This window comes from Rosa chinensis, chromosome 2, assembly GCF_002994745.2.
Source record: "Rosa chinensis cultivar Old Blush chromosome 2, RchiOBHm-V2, whole genome shotgun sequence".
Lineage (NCBI taxonomy): Eukaryota > Viridiplantae > Streptophyta > Magnoliopsida > Rosales > Rosaceae > Rosa > Rosa chinensis.
The window spans coordinates 32663315-32678997 of record NC_037089.1 but is presented as its reverse complement, the minus strand read 5'-3'; the positions used below and the strand labels follow the sequence as shown (position 1 = coordinate 32678997).

The following is a 15683-nucleotide window of genomic DNA, read 5'->3' as shown; positions in this document are numbered from 1 at the left end:
GTCTTGTGGTTTTTGTATTTCAAATCATATAGTTAAATTTATTTGCTCAAATACGTCTGACTTTTCAATTCATTTAGAATGAAATAAGAATAAAAATACATTAAGAAACAAGCAGTGGTTTAGAAATTCTTATGAAAGGCCCTTAAACTGTTGGGCATTGATTGATGTGGTTGTTCCATCTTCGGTGTAGAAAGTCATTGAAGATGTATTCTCATCATCATCATCTGTAGAATATTGTTGGGTATATGGGACCAACGATCTGCCCTGGGAATATCCCAGCTGCGGAATTTTAAATCCTTTCGTTGCTGATATATTTCTGGTAGAAGTTGGTGGATACATGGGCCTTCAAAGCAAAAGATAAATGAGAAATTTAGATATAAACGCAAAAATATATGCTTTTATTGAAAAAAAATCCATAGATATTTTTCTTTCAATTTACACCCACTCTACATAAGCAAACCTTCCATATCGAGAATATGTATATAATTAATAGTTTTCCTCATTTTTTTGATATATCTAATTTGCTCTTCTGATTGTAAGAGTTAAATTAAGTATCTTCCTTAATCTTATCATCCATTTGAATTTGAAATATTAAGCTGAAAAATCAATTCATTTTGACTTTATCATTATCAATTACGTCTTTAATTTCTCCCTTGCTTTATATTGTGATTACTAACTTGAGTATATATTTCTATATATGCACAAATTTTAGTTCTTGTTTTCTTTATATGTAGATATTTTCTTTCCAAATAGAATTTCAATTTTCTTTTCCTTGACCGGATCAATTATTGTTTTAAAAGATGGAAGGAGACTTTGATTTAAACACTGAGAGAAAATATTTTTCTTGCTTGAAAGAAAGGGCAAAGACTAGCATGCACGGTACTTCTCACTTGTGTCTCTGAGAGAGAACTAAATAAATGTTCTGAAAGAAAAGAAAAGGTTTGGAGATGGGGTCAGGAAATGAGCAAAAAACTTTTGTTATTGTGTTTTCACTTCTACGCTCACATTCGTTGCCTCTCTACATACTCGAAAAATGTCTAATTGTAAGGTATGTATCTTATTCTTGGATCGCTCTTCTATTTAGGTATATTTTCATATTGATCTCATGACAGCTTTTCACTCTCAACTACTATATTTCTAATTTACCTACTAAATAGTTATATGTAAGTGAACAATTTGTCTTTTCCTTCAATCAAGAATAGACAAAAATCCTGAAAACACAGAGCTAGGGCTTGGGCTAGGGTTTTGGGTTTTTCAGCACTATTCGTCAGTTCCAATGGAGATCATGGTGTGGAATTGCAGAGGAATCGGTAATGATGCTTCTGTGCAGGCGCTTTGTGTGTTCTCATCCAGAAACATAAGCCGGATTTTATCTTCCTTAGTGAGACTTAGGTTTCTAATGTTGACTATATGACAAATCTTCGTTTGAAGGTGGGTTATCTGAACAGTGAGGCCGTCTTCAGCCAGGAGGAATCCTGCGGCCTAGCTCTCTTCTGGCGCAATGGTCTGGACGACTGCTTCCAGTTGAAATCAAGCCACCATGTTGATATTGAGATCAAGGAGACTGACGGGTCGGGTCAGCAATGGCGGCTGACCGGGTTTTATGGACACCTGATCACATCAGAAAGATTTCGTACCTGGGCCTTACTTCGAAGCTGAGCACCACATCTTCTTTGCCGTGGGTGGTGATCAGTGACTATAATGAGATACTGCATATTGCAGAGAAGGAAGGGGATGCACCACGACACGAAGCGTAGATGCAGCTAATGCGCGATGCTTTAGCGCACTGTGATTTGCATGATCTGGGGTTCTCTAGTTCTCCGTTTAGCGCATTGTGATTTTGATGATCTGGGGTTCTCTAGTTCTCCGTTTACTTGGCAAGGAGGTGGTGTGAAATGCTGATTGGACAGGGCAGCAGCGTCAGCATCATGGGTGGACCTGTTTCTTGCGGCTAGGGTTTCCCACTTGGCCCTGATTCATGGGGATCATCTCCCAATTCTCCTGAGTTGTGGGGGTGCTCTGCCACTGAAAACGCCGACACAGAGGTTTTGGTTTGAGTCATTTTGGGTCCAGCATATAGACTACCATCAAATTGTTGAACAAGGTTGGGCAACCCAGGTTGGTGGTACTGATATGTTCCAAGTGCAGAAAAAGATTATGCATACTCGCTTTGCTTTGAATCATTAGCAGCAGGCCACCTTTGGTAATAGGTGGATGGAGATGGAAATGATACGTAGTAGGCTAGAACACTTTCTTTCTGGTTCTCACTCTAACCAAGTGCAGCTGGAACAAATGGAGTTGTCTTCTGAACTAGATAAGCTTTTAACTGCTGAGCATAACTTTTGGAAACAAAGGTCCAAGGTTACATGGTTGACTGAAGGAGATCGTAATACAAAGTACTTTCACCATAAAGCATCAAATTGAAGAGCTAAGAACAGATTATTGGGCTTATTTGATAATGATGGGACCTGGCAGTCCACGGGGGCAGGTATGGAAGAGGTTGTTCTGGGGTATTTTTCAGCTATGTTCAAGTCTAGTGACTTTGATCATTCTCAGATGCATGAGGTTGTTAATTTGCCACAGCCTAAGGTGTCTAGGGAGATGAATGATGACTTCTGTGCACCTTACTCGGAGGAGGAGATTAATGATGCCCCATTCCAAATCTATCCCACTAAGGCACCAGGTCCGGATGGGATGCCTCCACTGTTCTTCCAATAGTATTAGGAGGTGGTTGGGCCTGATGTTGTGGCTGCAGTACGGGGTTTCCTACACTCAGGGAGGTTGCTTGGGTCCCTCAATTATACACATATTTGCGTGATTCCAAAGGTACCAAATCCTGAACACATGTCTGATTTATGTCCCATTGCTCTTTGTAATGTGATTTATAAGATATGTCTAAGGTTGTGGCTAACCAGTTAAAGAAGATTCTTGATATATTGATCTCACCAGCATAGAGTGCTTTTATTCCTGGGAGGTTGATCACCGATAATACACTTATTGCAGATGAGATTGCTCATTACATTCACAACTAGAAGTCTAGTACTGAAGGGATAATGTCATTGAAGCTGGACATGAGCAAGGCTTACAACTGTATGGAATGGTGTTTCCTAGAAGCAGTACTGTTGCAACTTGGCTTTGCTGCGAGTTGGGTTCAGATTATTATGCAGTGTGTGACAACTGTTCGTTATTATTTTCTGATTAATGGACAACCTTGTGGTTATTTATCTCCTTCTAGAGGGTTGAGGCAATGAGATCCATTGTCCCCTTATATGTTCTTGCTATGTGCTGAGGTCTTTTCGATGCTGTTGGAGCGTAAAGCGGCTCTGGGTTTATTATAGGTATTCAGATATGCCTAGAGGCGCCGACTATTCACCATTTTCTTTTTGCTGATGATAGTCTGCTTTTCGGCAGAGCTACTCAGGAAGAGTTCACACAAATCTAGTCCGTTCTCTCTACTTATGAGTTAGCTTCGAGGTAGAAGGTTAACTATTCTAAGAGCAATGTGGTATTTAGTAAGAAAGTTTATGGTGCTCTACAGAGTCAGTTGTCTAATTCCTTGTCAAGATTGTGCCTAAGCATGAGGAGAATTTGGGTCTTCCAACTTATTTGGGTAGGAATAAAACTAAGCCTTTTGCTTTTATTAAGGAAAGGCTTAGTAAGAAGCTGGTTGGTTGGCAGGGTATATTACTCAATGGTGCAGGTAAGGACCTTCTTATTAGAGTTGTTGCTCATGCGCTACCTACTTACACTATGAATTGCTTTATGCTTCCACAACATTTTTGTGATTCACTTCATCAGTTATGTGCTCGTTTCTGGTGGGGTAGTAAGGCTGAGAATCAAAAGATTCATTGGCTTTCTTGGCCAAACTTTGCCAACCTAAGGAAGCAGGTGGGATGGGGTTCAGAGATCTACATGCACACAATATTGCTCTCTTGGCTAAACATGGATGGCGCTTATTATGCAATCCCACTTCGTTGGTAGCTAGAATGTATGGTGCCAAATACTTTTTGCAGGGTGATATTTGGAGTAGTGTTCTCACATCATCTCCTTCTGCATGTTGGTGCGGCATTTACTCTTCTCTACCACTACTTCGGAGCGGTATAAGGTGGCAGGTGGGGAATGGAGCGACTATTCATGCTTGGGATGATCCATGGATTCCTAGACCTATTACTTTCAGGCCTGTTATTCGTATGGATGGGGGGCCTCTTTGGGTAAAGGACTATCTACTTTCCGAACTCTCTTGGAATGTCGACTTGGTGCGAGAGTGGTTTGATCAGTGTGATGCAGAGTTGATATTGGCCATTCCTTTGAGTCAATGGGATGTACCTGATAGATTAGTTTGGCATTATGATGCTAAAGGTAATTTTACTACGAAGAGCGCATATTTGCTAGCTTTTGATTTACTACATGGGGGCTCTTCTTCTTCGGAAGGTGGTGGGACTTCAAAATTTTGGAAGTCTATTTGGTTCTCAAATGTTCATGGGAAAGTTAAGGTTCACTTTTGGAAGGTTTGTTCTTCCATTTTGCCCACTAATTCACAGCTCTGTTCTTGTCGAGTACCTATATTGGATGGTTGTTTCTTGTGTAATGCTGAGGAGGAGATGATTATGCATGTCAGTTGTGAATGCCCTTTTATGAAGGACTTGTTGAATTATTTTCCTTCATTGGGTACAGTGCAAATGTTGCATGTGGTGCATGGTTTTGTACATGATTGGTTGGCTTTGTGTTTGGGGAACCTAACTAAAACGGATGCTTCCTTATTCTTGATCTTGGTATGGTTTGTGTGGAAGGAGAGAAACAAGAGGCATTGGAATGGTAGGTTTGCATCTCTTGATCAACTAGCTTTTCAGGTTACTTCTTTTTATCATCTTCATATGTCAATTCAAGCTCCTTTACTCCTGGTTGTGGGGAGAAGGAATTCACTGTGGACTCCACCTTCCCCGGGTTGGCTTAAGGCTAATTGTGTTGGGATATATGATGCTTCAAGCCATTCTGGTGGTATTGGGGTTGTGCTTAAAGATAATTCTAGCTCAATAGTAGGCGGTGTTTGTTCTAAGGTGAGATGGGTATCAAATCTGCAAACTGTTAAAGTTTTGGCTTGCCGAGCTGCATGCCATTTGGTGGACAGGTTTGGTCTTGCTCCAGTTGCCTTTGAGTCTGATTGTCAGCATATTGTGACTACTATCAACTCACAAGGCATGAATACTTCTTTGTTGGGTAGAGTTTATGAAGATATTTTCACTATGCTGGGGAGCCTTCATGGCTCTTTTTTCAGCTATATTAGTCAGACTACAAATAAGGTTGCCAATATGCTTGCTAGATTTGCATTAGGTTCTGATTTTGATATGTATTGGAGTGGGTTTGTCCCCACAAAAATCAGTGGCTTCATAACCACTTTGTGTACAAACTGATTGACTACTTCAATATGTACTCTGACGTCTTCTCCTCAAAAAAAAAAAAAAAAAATAGTTATATGCAAATGAGGCTTAAATACCATAAACCTTCAAGCTAAAAAAGGATCGTATAAAACCAAACAAAGACGCATATGATACCAAAAAAAAAAAGATTCTAATATAGTGGTGTCATACAAAAATAAACAAAAAACAAACCTCTTATATATTAGATACATACTTTTTTTTTTAATCAAACCCAAATCGGGTGCCAATATATTCATCACAAGCCAGAATAGGCAGTTACATACCATTCCGCTGTCATTTATAGACAGATAAGAAGCTAGTGGTAGTACCCACAAATGGTACGTACATATAGTCCTACTCATTGTACATTCAAATACATAGAAAGAGCGGATATCCTCCTTCGGTACTACTCCAGAGACGCTAAAGAGACATAGAGTGCACATCGGTGCTTAATTTCCTAATACAAGGAATTATTGTAATTTAGACAAACTTAAAAACATATAAATGGGCTTAGGGCTAAAAACCCCAACCTAAATTAGAAAGTCGGGCAGCCCTAAGAGAAAGAGGACCAATCTCAAGGCCCAGCAAGATAAATGGACCCAAGCCCAGACCATGTCTCCACCACGCCTGTAGCCGCCTATACAACGCCGGTACTTTTCCCCCGCTGACGAGCCCCACCACGAACCAGTACCACCAGTTTCGCCACGAGCCACGCAGCCCACGAGAAACGCAGAGCTCCATGCAACCTGTATCGACATCAAGCTCTGCCCCGAGCCCCACGCAGCCCACACCGTTGTCGAGTTCAACTCCGAGCCCCATGAAGCCTGCACTGCTGGATCTGGAAATCCACCATAAGCGGACCTAGACGATCAATCCCCATGCCGGATCTGCACAAAAACAACTTCAAAATGCCCAGAGACGCTGGCCAAAACTTGCCACCAACCATCCCGCCAAAAAACCTCAAGACAACCCCTTCTTTTCAGACTAAAAACCCCCGGGCAATGAAGTACCCGTCCAGCAGCCAGCAACAGGGACAATGCAGCAATGTCGACGCTACCCATGGCCGCCGCCAGACAGGAAACGTTTGGAGGTGTTGGGTCTCTCTTGCGGAGCTAGGGCTAAGAGAGAGTTCTTGGTAGTCAATCCAAAACCCTCGTTAATAATAATATATTAGATACATACTTGAAATCAAATTAACTAGAAAAAGTGTTTCGATGATCAGGTACCTTATTATATAGATATATATGCATAATATAGAGACTTTCAACCTAATAAATATAGTCAACTTGCAATGATAGAATACCTAAGAAAGAGGTTAATGTGAAAAATGATTCTAATAAATAGGCTGATATGAAAATTCTTAGAATTCAGGTTAGCAAAAAAAAAAAAAAATATATATATATATATATATATATATGTGTGTGTGTGTCTAATCTCTAGGTTGTAATTAAAAAAAAAACAATATATTAGTTGGGTTAAAAACTTTAAACATCTACTTTTATGTTAGATTGCAAGTAAAACAGAAAGTTATCTTTAAAATAGAAAGTTTAAATTACCGAAAAGTAAATTTAGAAAATTATATAAAGAAAAACTCCATAATTCTAGCAATCATGACGAATTTAATGAAAACTGTGATAATAATGGGACCAATAAAAAAAATTACAATTAAGGTATTTAAAGATGACGTTAATTTTACTAGTTAACTTATGTTTGTCAGATTTAAATTATGGCAATTTGTGTAATTCTTCGAAAAAACGAAATCCAATATTTTATCCTAGTTGGCAATAATTGGGTGTAGATTGAAAAGAAATAGTAGGTGGGTTTTTTGCATTAGATTTTTTGGGTTAATTACATATAAGTGCATATTTGAATGTTCTTTTAGCCATAAGGCCACCAATTAGTTTTTTCCCTCATAAGGCCACTTGATTAAAAAATGTGTTATATTTTGGATATTAAAAACCAATATTTACATAAATGCCACTAGAGTACACAATCAACATTCATTCTCTCTCTCCTTTCCGGCGAGGTCTCCGGACAACTCCAACGGGTCTTTGGCCTCTGGCGAACTCCGACCAACTTCCGGCGGGTCTCCGGCGACCACAAAAGCTACTTTGATGAGATTTCCGGCAACCTCCGGCGAGGTCACAAAAACTATTATCACAAGCAATAAAAGCTACTATCAGTAGCAACAAAAGCTACACTGGTGAGATTTCCGACGAGGTCACAAACAAAAGCTAAGCCAGTGAGATTTCCAACGAAAAGCTATTGTCACCAATTAAAGATACGCTCCCAAAAATCAAAAACTACTGTCACTAGCAACAAAAGTTACTGTCACTAGCAACAAAACGTACTGTCACTAGCAACAAAAGCTATGGAAATGTAAAGAATACAACCAAAGTAAAAATACTACTGCAATAGAGAAAATAAAACATATTAGATGATATAAAAAGTATGCAGGGTTTAACAATGATATAATTATGTAAAAAACTACTTTCATAATTATAAAAAGTCACTACCATAGTTATGAAAATTTATTACAATAGTTGAATAATGCTACTGTCATTTTTCAATGCTCACACTCTAAACCGATGGGCATAATTTTGCCACCTTCAACACGAGACTTCATTTCAACATTTCTTGGTAGCTGAATGATTTGTTGGTCAATGAAGGCTTCAATATCCAAATTCACATGATTTTCAAAATCTACTACTACAAATGCAAAGGGGAAGAATTCTGCAAGAACAAAGATACAACAAAATATTAGTATTTGAAATGAAAACTAAAAATAGCAATGTACAATAAAAAACAAGCAATCTAAAATACTACTAACATAGGTATAAAAATCTACTATAACACATGTACAAAACTACAGGATCAGTAATAAAAAGCTACTGACATAGGTATAGAAAACTACTATAAAACGTACATGTACAAAGCTATTGGACCAATAATAAAAAATATTAACATAGGTCTATAAAGTTACTATAACACATGTACAAAATTACTGGACCAGTAATAAAATGCTACCGACATAGGTACATAAAACTACTATAACACATGTACAAAGCTACTTGACCAGTAATAAAAAGCTACTGACATAAATACTGATTGCACAAAACCAACAAATTATACATGTTGATAGTGTAACACAAATTCCAGCAAGAAATGCTAGAGATACGAAATCACAATAAGAACTAGGTTCAAAATATGTAAACTACATAGAATATATTGTCATAATTATCGAAAAGTTTAAAGCAATCTTAAAACCTATTGCTAATGTTGTAAAAAAGTACTACTAATAGTGTATAAAGGTACTACCAAAAATGTAGAAAACTACTGTAGAAGCTATGAAAGAAAAACCTACTGTCGATAATTCCAAATGATTTGAAAAGCTATAGTCAATGTTATAAAAAGCTACTTCAACTTCTGTAAAAAGATATTCCAATTGTTGAACTGCTATTGACAATTTTCAGAGCGGTGTCGTATATGTTTTCTTGTTGTGATGCCTCACCTCACCATAATGATCACACTTGATAGGAATGGTCTTTCCATCGCCACCAGCAAACTTCATTCAAATACCTATTGGCCTGCCAAATGGCCTCATGGTCAATGGAGTCTTCACAATAGGAGTTGAACTTAACAGATACTTATAGTATTTAGATGGAAACAGCAGCGTGCCACTGCACAGCGAACTTGCCACTCTATCAACTAGAAAATAGAAAACACGACCTTATATGTCAAAATGCAAAAGATAATGACAACAACTTCAAAAGCTACTGAGATAGTTATGATAAGCTACTATGGCAGTTATATAAAGTATAGTTAGTTAGTTACTGACTGCAATAAAAAAACACACCTTGAATTATAGAGAAAAAATGATTAGCTCATAAATAATGCAAAGTATATATGTTTGCTTAACAGCTATAGTAGCTTTATTGAAGTGTGGTGTAAACTTTTCTAAATACATGAGTAGCTTTCTCTAAACTATATCAGTTGTCCACAAACCATAATAAGCTTCGATTGAAAGTTGTGTAGCATTCAATTTTGTTTCAGAGACAGACCCAAAACAAAATGAAAACACACTTTAGTTTCCATTAGCACAAATTAAGCATGTATTCATTTCTCTTCAAATGAGCAACATCTATAAGTGAATAATGAAACTTGTGCCATACTATAGCAGCACGAAGCAACCAATCTATTCAGTAATGTCATTGTTCTTACCAGCTGGGCGATGGCAACAACACTGAGTAATAGTAGTCCAGGGCATTCTAAAAAGGACCAGCTTCGTGACCGAGTGACAAAAATAAGAGTCTGGCTCACAATTTTGACAGGTACAAGGCAACCATTAGATCCTCATGACCATCTCTTATAGATCTGTAACCAAAATTTTCCTACAGAAAAAGCATATTGCCAATATTAAACAACACTGAAGAAAAGTTTCTGCAAAATATAAGTACTCATAAACATAGCAACCTGTAATTTATATCAACCATGATTAACGATCATCAATGCCAAATAACCTACGAGCACAATCCCAGTAGCAAATATCTCTTTCAATTTCCAACCACCAGCTATCCCACATATTCCTGTAAACCCATCACTAATCCCATAATTACAAATCCAAACTAACATAATCTTCAAGTAATAACTCCATGACTCCATCACAAATTCACTTAAATCTTGAACATCAAACTTAACTATTCCAATCACTCTAAACAATTTGTAATCATGTAGAGGTTTCTTAATTCTTATAGCAGATCAAACTCAAGAAATTCGGAATCCAAATACTCAGTAAATCAAACTTAAGAATTCCATAAGCTCCGAATGTTCAAAAATCAAATAATCCTAGGCTGAATTAGCTCGGAGATGTGATCTAGAAACATAAGGTAAACCTGAAGCTCGACGACGATGACGAATTAGGGCCGATTGTGCTAGGGCCCGACGACGAAGAACGCGATCTGGAATCCGCTCAGGCTGAATTAGAGGACATCGACGACTTCGTATCTCGACGAGGAGCGTAAGGACTCTGGAGTTGAACGACGCAGGGGTATCGAAGACGCCGATCAGACTAGATCAGCTTCACCTTCATCCTTCTCGCCTTGCGCTGTGGGATCGTGAGATAGCCAGATTGGTGCTAGGGGCGGTGGATTTAAGGACCTCGATGAGCCATTTTCTGACGACGTTGTCCTCGTGTGCGGAGATGGTGAGAATCTACTCCGGCTCTTCTCCGTTCGGGTCTGCTTCGACTGAGAAAGGTAATGGAGATGGAATCGCCGATGGCGTTGAGGAAGGGTGCCGCCAGAGCCGAGCGAGATGGTGAGGAAAGGAGCTGCCAGAGCTGAGCAAGAGAGAGAGAGAGAGAGAGAGAGAGAGAGAGAGAGAGAGAGAGAGAGAGAGAGAGAGAGAGAGAGAGAGAGAGAGAGAGAGAGAGAGAGAGAGAGAGAGAGAGAGAGAATTTCTTTCGTTTTGGCGAGAGACTGATAGATGGAGTCAGTTTTCTTCCACAAAGGGCAAAATCGTCAGGAAGGAAATAACTTTAAGATAAAAGTGGTCTTATGTGTGCAAAAAAATTTTGGTGGTCTTATGGCTAATTTAAGTTTCAAAATGACACTTGTGTGTAATTTTCTATAGATTTTTTAGAAATTGGGTGTATAATGAATTACCCCTTTTCTTCCTATTTCTTATGTTTCCTCGCCTTATTATTCTGTATACAGTTTGCCTGCAAAGAAATGTTATCCTACATTAGGAGGATCTTTTTTTCTTTTTTTTTATCAAAAGAGGTTAGCCCATTATATAGATTTAGCAAGCAGTACAAAAAAAAACACCCCTATGGGGTCGACAGAAAGAATTGTTTCTCAAAGTACTCTAAGACTCCTATTCTAAGACAAGAACAAGAACCCAATATACTCCCAGTACACCCACCTTTTAGACAGTTCACGCACCTTTATTTCAAACAAAAACCAAAGATCTTTGAAGCAAGGATAAAAAAACCCTCAAAGACCATGATCTTTGCGACCTAACAAAATTTAAATGCTTTCCGGAAGAGACTCCTCTTCCATTGCCATTTCCTGCTCCTGTTCTACAGTCGCAGAAGTAGTTGCTTCCTTAGTCAGGCTTTCGGCCTCATTCACGACTGTAGAATCAATGTGGCTCTTCCATCTACGAGATTTTCTCTCCTGCATCTCTGGCTCCAACACCCTAGCAGATTTTGGCTTGTTTTTACTTCCTCGGGGACGACCCAATTTCTTCTTCTTTGGTGAGATGATAATCTGACCATCCTAATGCTGCAACACCAGTGCTATAATTTCATCCACTTTGAGAGCTGGAGCAGGAAGTAACAAGATTCTCTTGCCAGCATTAATCAAGTCATAATTCGCTCTTCTCTTTGAGCCCACTTCCGGCAAGCTAGACGAACCCAAATCCAAGACCGGATTAATCAACCCTTTCTTCACCTTAGTCAACTTCTACATGGGAGGAGCCATGGTTTTGGAAGCATCTGGCACTATTGATTTTCAATTCCTGAACCATCCGACCCCACCATTCTCAATTAAACCTAGTGATGGACCAAAACCAACTCCAGCAGCCTTGGAACCATTCATCACGTCACCTCCCTGTGACGCATGACCTCTCCCATCTCCATGCAAAGTAGAATCATGCAGCAAGCCATCACCCACTGTTTCCTCCTGTTGCACCACAATCTCCATTCCCATTCCAGCGCCATCCGGCAGTGGCAACTGCTCCACCACGGGAGCTAAAGCTGGTTTTGGATGTAGGCCACCCATCTCCAAAGACAAACCGGCCATCGCCGCTTCCGGTGGCCCATTCAGGAGTTCCGACTTCTCTTTCACCAGAAAACCATCGCAACCCGTCGCATCATGGTAAAAAAAACCACAATCCCTGAGAATCCCTTAACCTTCTCATAAATAAAAGTAATCTCAGGCTACATTTTAGGTCCATAATTACCTAGTAATTATTCCCCTAATCTTGTACTTTTGCTTAACCTTTGTGTTTATTTATATCTATTTATTATGTTTTCCTTATCATGCTAGGAAATGATGCAAAAGCATGGAAATGCACTAAAAACTCAACTTTAGCACATTTTCCTACTCCGGCTAGGAGAAACCGAGCTAAGCAAGGAAGGAGGAGCAGCAGACTGATCAACTGAGCTCCAAATGAGTTGAAACTTTTCAGATCTATTCTAGACATCCTAAGTATAATTTCGTATGAAGAGTGTAAGAGTTAGTTCGGAGTGTGGAAGACCTTCAAAAAAATCGTCCCAAGTTTCTAACTAAAAGACGAAAACTGCAAAACCGGACCTGTAAGGATTCCGGTAGCATTTTCGACCAAACCACGGCGAACTAAGCTCTAAAATTTTATCTGGATGATCTACACTCATGGAGGAACATTTGTATGAATAAGTCAAAGACAATTCCGAACTCTCGGTGGAGATTCAATTGAAGGAAGAAAGGAGAAGAAAGTGCGCAAACGAACAAAAAATGGGTCAACGGTGGTCAATGCCTGATTCTGGACATTTCCGGCTGAGAACATGTGTCGAGGACAGGAAAGAGCTGATTAGGGTTAGAGACTTTAGGTGGGAAAACTTTAGGTCTAGGTTATTTTGAAATTCAAAAGTTGAAAGATGACAAGTGGTCCAATTCTTACACCTTTGTCTCTCATTTATTACCTTGTTCCCCTACACAATGACCCTTCTACTCTTACTTTTTCTTCTCCACCAAAATATCTATGGGTTTTCTAGGTCATTTCTATGTGGAGCTAAAAACTAGATCCACATTTTGTGCTTACACATTTGTCAATCACATCTAGCCCTTCAGTCCTTTTGATCTCCACCCTTGATTTGAATTGTCTTTGCCTTTAAATAGCCCTTCCTCTCTCCCCAAAACCGAGCATCCCCTTGGCTCCCTCATTTTGGAGCACCAAAATCTCTCTTTTCTTTAGTTTTAGGTTAGTTTTCATACCTTGTACATAGTTCTTTGAGTTTTGTGTAAGAGAAAGGTGTGTAGCCACTTGGGTTTCACCAAAACCGAAGTTTCTACACACTTTGATCAATCACTTCTCTTGTTTCTCACACATTCAAGCCTTGTTCTTACTTTGTTCTTGAGATTTTGTAGATTTGTATAGTGATTTGGGTTCTAGAAACTGAAAATCCCTATACTTTGAAGCATTTCTCTTCTCATATAGCATCTAGGAGGCAAGGGAGACATCTTGTGCTTTTGGTTTGGCTCCAAAAAGAGCCAAACCTATGGGTATATCACTTGTTCTCCACTCTTTTCTCTCTTTTATTTGTTATTTATGATGTTTATGACCTGTAATTATGTAAATATGAGTTGTGAGTAGTTGAATTTGGGGTTAGGGCTTAGCTCTAGCAAAACTTGTGCACAAAACAATGTAATCTTTATGTTCTTTGATATTTATGCATGTTTTGAATCTTTTGGCTACTATACTTTCATGTATCCTAAGTGTGTTTATAGATTTATCACCTAGAAGCATGCTTTAGGAAATTAATGAATCGGAAACATGAACTTGATAAATTCTTGATTCCGTGAGCATGTGTAGCTAAATAGGTGGTGGCTTAGCTTATTCCTACGGGAAGAACTAAGTTGCTTGAATTTCTTACCTTGAAATTAAAGCATGTTGTTGTGAGTTTAGGTTCTGGAAGAATTTAGGCTTACGGCACCATAGGCCATTTAGGATCCGGAAGATTTGAATGGTATAAAGGTTGTGTAATTTAGCTTTGCTTCAAAAGAGATTGTTAAATTGCATGACTAGTTGGTTTCTTGGTAGCTTCACCAAAGCACTAAGGGGAAATTTATCAAAGCATGTTGTTACATTAATTTGGGGTTATATTATGTGCGTGAGTAAGGTTAAGTGTGATGCCTAAGTCTCTATTTCTCTCTTACATCAAAGTCTCTATTTTTATTTGCTTACTTTATTTTTGTGCAACTTAATTTACTTCTTAATAATTAAAATCAACAAAGCCGATTCACCACTTTATCATTATAAATATCGTTATCGATAGTTTTGGCTTCCAAAGGGCTGAGACTATTAATTTGTAAAAAGATAGATTCACATGTGTTTTCTAGGTTTATTTTCACGGTAATCTAGTTTAGGGTAGAGTTACTCAATCCCTTGGGTACGATACTCTTACTTTTCCTCTTTACTAAAACTTGACCTCCTAATCTTCGGAGTTGGTAACATCACACAAATTGCACATATTTTCACACTCGTGATGCCACCAACACTACACCATAGAATAGAACTCAAAAAGCATCCATGTGCAGACTCCGACTGGTATCTAACACCAAACGGATCCTATGTTCCTCCTCCCTCCAACAAAGCGCCGCTTGGTCAAATGCATATCCGATTAGGTTGAGAGCAGTCTTGTTGCGAAGGGCCACCGGCAAACCCTTTAATCGCTACCCAAATCTCCATCTCCCACAAGGGAACGGTCTCCACCGAGCCCATTCCATCATATTCACCGACCAACAACATCGTATTCCTATAAAACCAAGGCCCTCCATGCAGCGCTCTATAAAGATCCGCTTCAAGGTTGAACTGAAACAAGAAGCGATCTCCATCCTCATGGACAGAGAGTCCTGACTTGATACGCCAGATCGAAGATATGGTACCCTTGAAACCGGGGAAGCGGGACTTTGGTCCAAGAAAACGCCCAACCATATACCAATAGTTGTCTTGGAGTGCCGCAGTCCCTGCTGGCCCCAACGTCACCCTGGAAGAGTTGGCCTGGTTGCGAGCAGCCAAAACACCAGTAGGATTCTATGCCATTGAGACCCAGATGATAGTTTGAAAATTTTGGTCGAAGAAGTTTTCTATGAAAACCCTAGTAGAGGGAGCGGCTAGGTTAGTTACACCACATTAGGAGGATCTTTTACCTTTACTCCAACTAAAAAAATGACTTTGGGCTTGGAGTTTTTGACCAGCCACCAAGTATGTCAAGTATTGTCTTTTAGTTTGATGTGTCAAACACTTGCTAATATTTATTTGATTATTCTCTCTCTTTTTTCTTTCTTCTTTTCTTTTCAGAGAGATAACGAAGATGAAGAGTTATGTAGTGTTTTTGTCCCAACAAATCATCTATATATAGGTGATATATTTCTCGTTTAACTCCAAAGATATCATAAGACCAAATCTGTCTATCCGAGAAGGCATAGGTATGTTTTATCTTTCTTCAATTTACCAAATCGTTGTATTATGACCATATTGTCTCTTTGTTTATTGATTTTTTTA

General features: G+C 38.9%; 1 protein-coding gene across 3 annotated transcripts in view; it reads left to right on the top strand.

Moving 5' to 3' along the window:
- LOC112187795 (pentatricopeptide repeat-containing protein At1g11290, chloroplastic-like) overlaps positions 1 to 15683 on the top strand; it is a 37583-nt gene extending 21900 nt beyond the window's left edge. For all 3 annotated transcript variants that reach the window (XM_040514992.1, XM_040514990.1, XM_040514989.1), the window contains one exon: positions 15480 to 15683. The gene's annotated coding sequence lies outside the window, so the exon portion shown is untranslated. The remainder of the gene's footprint in view (positions 1 to 15479) is intronic.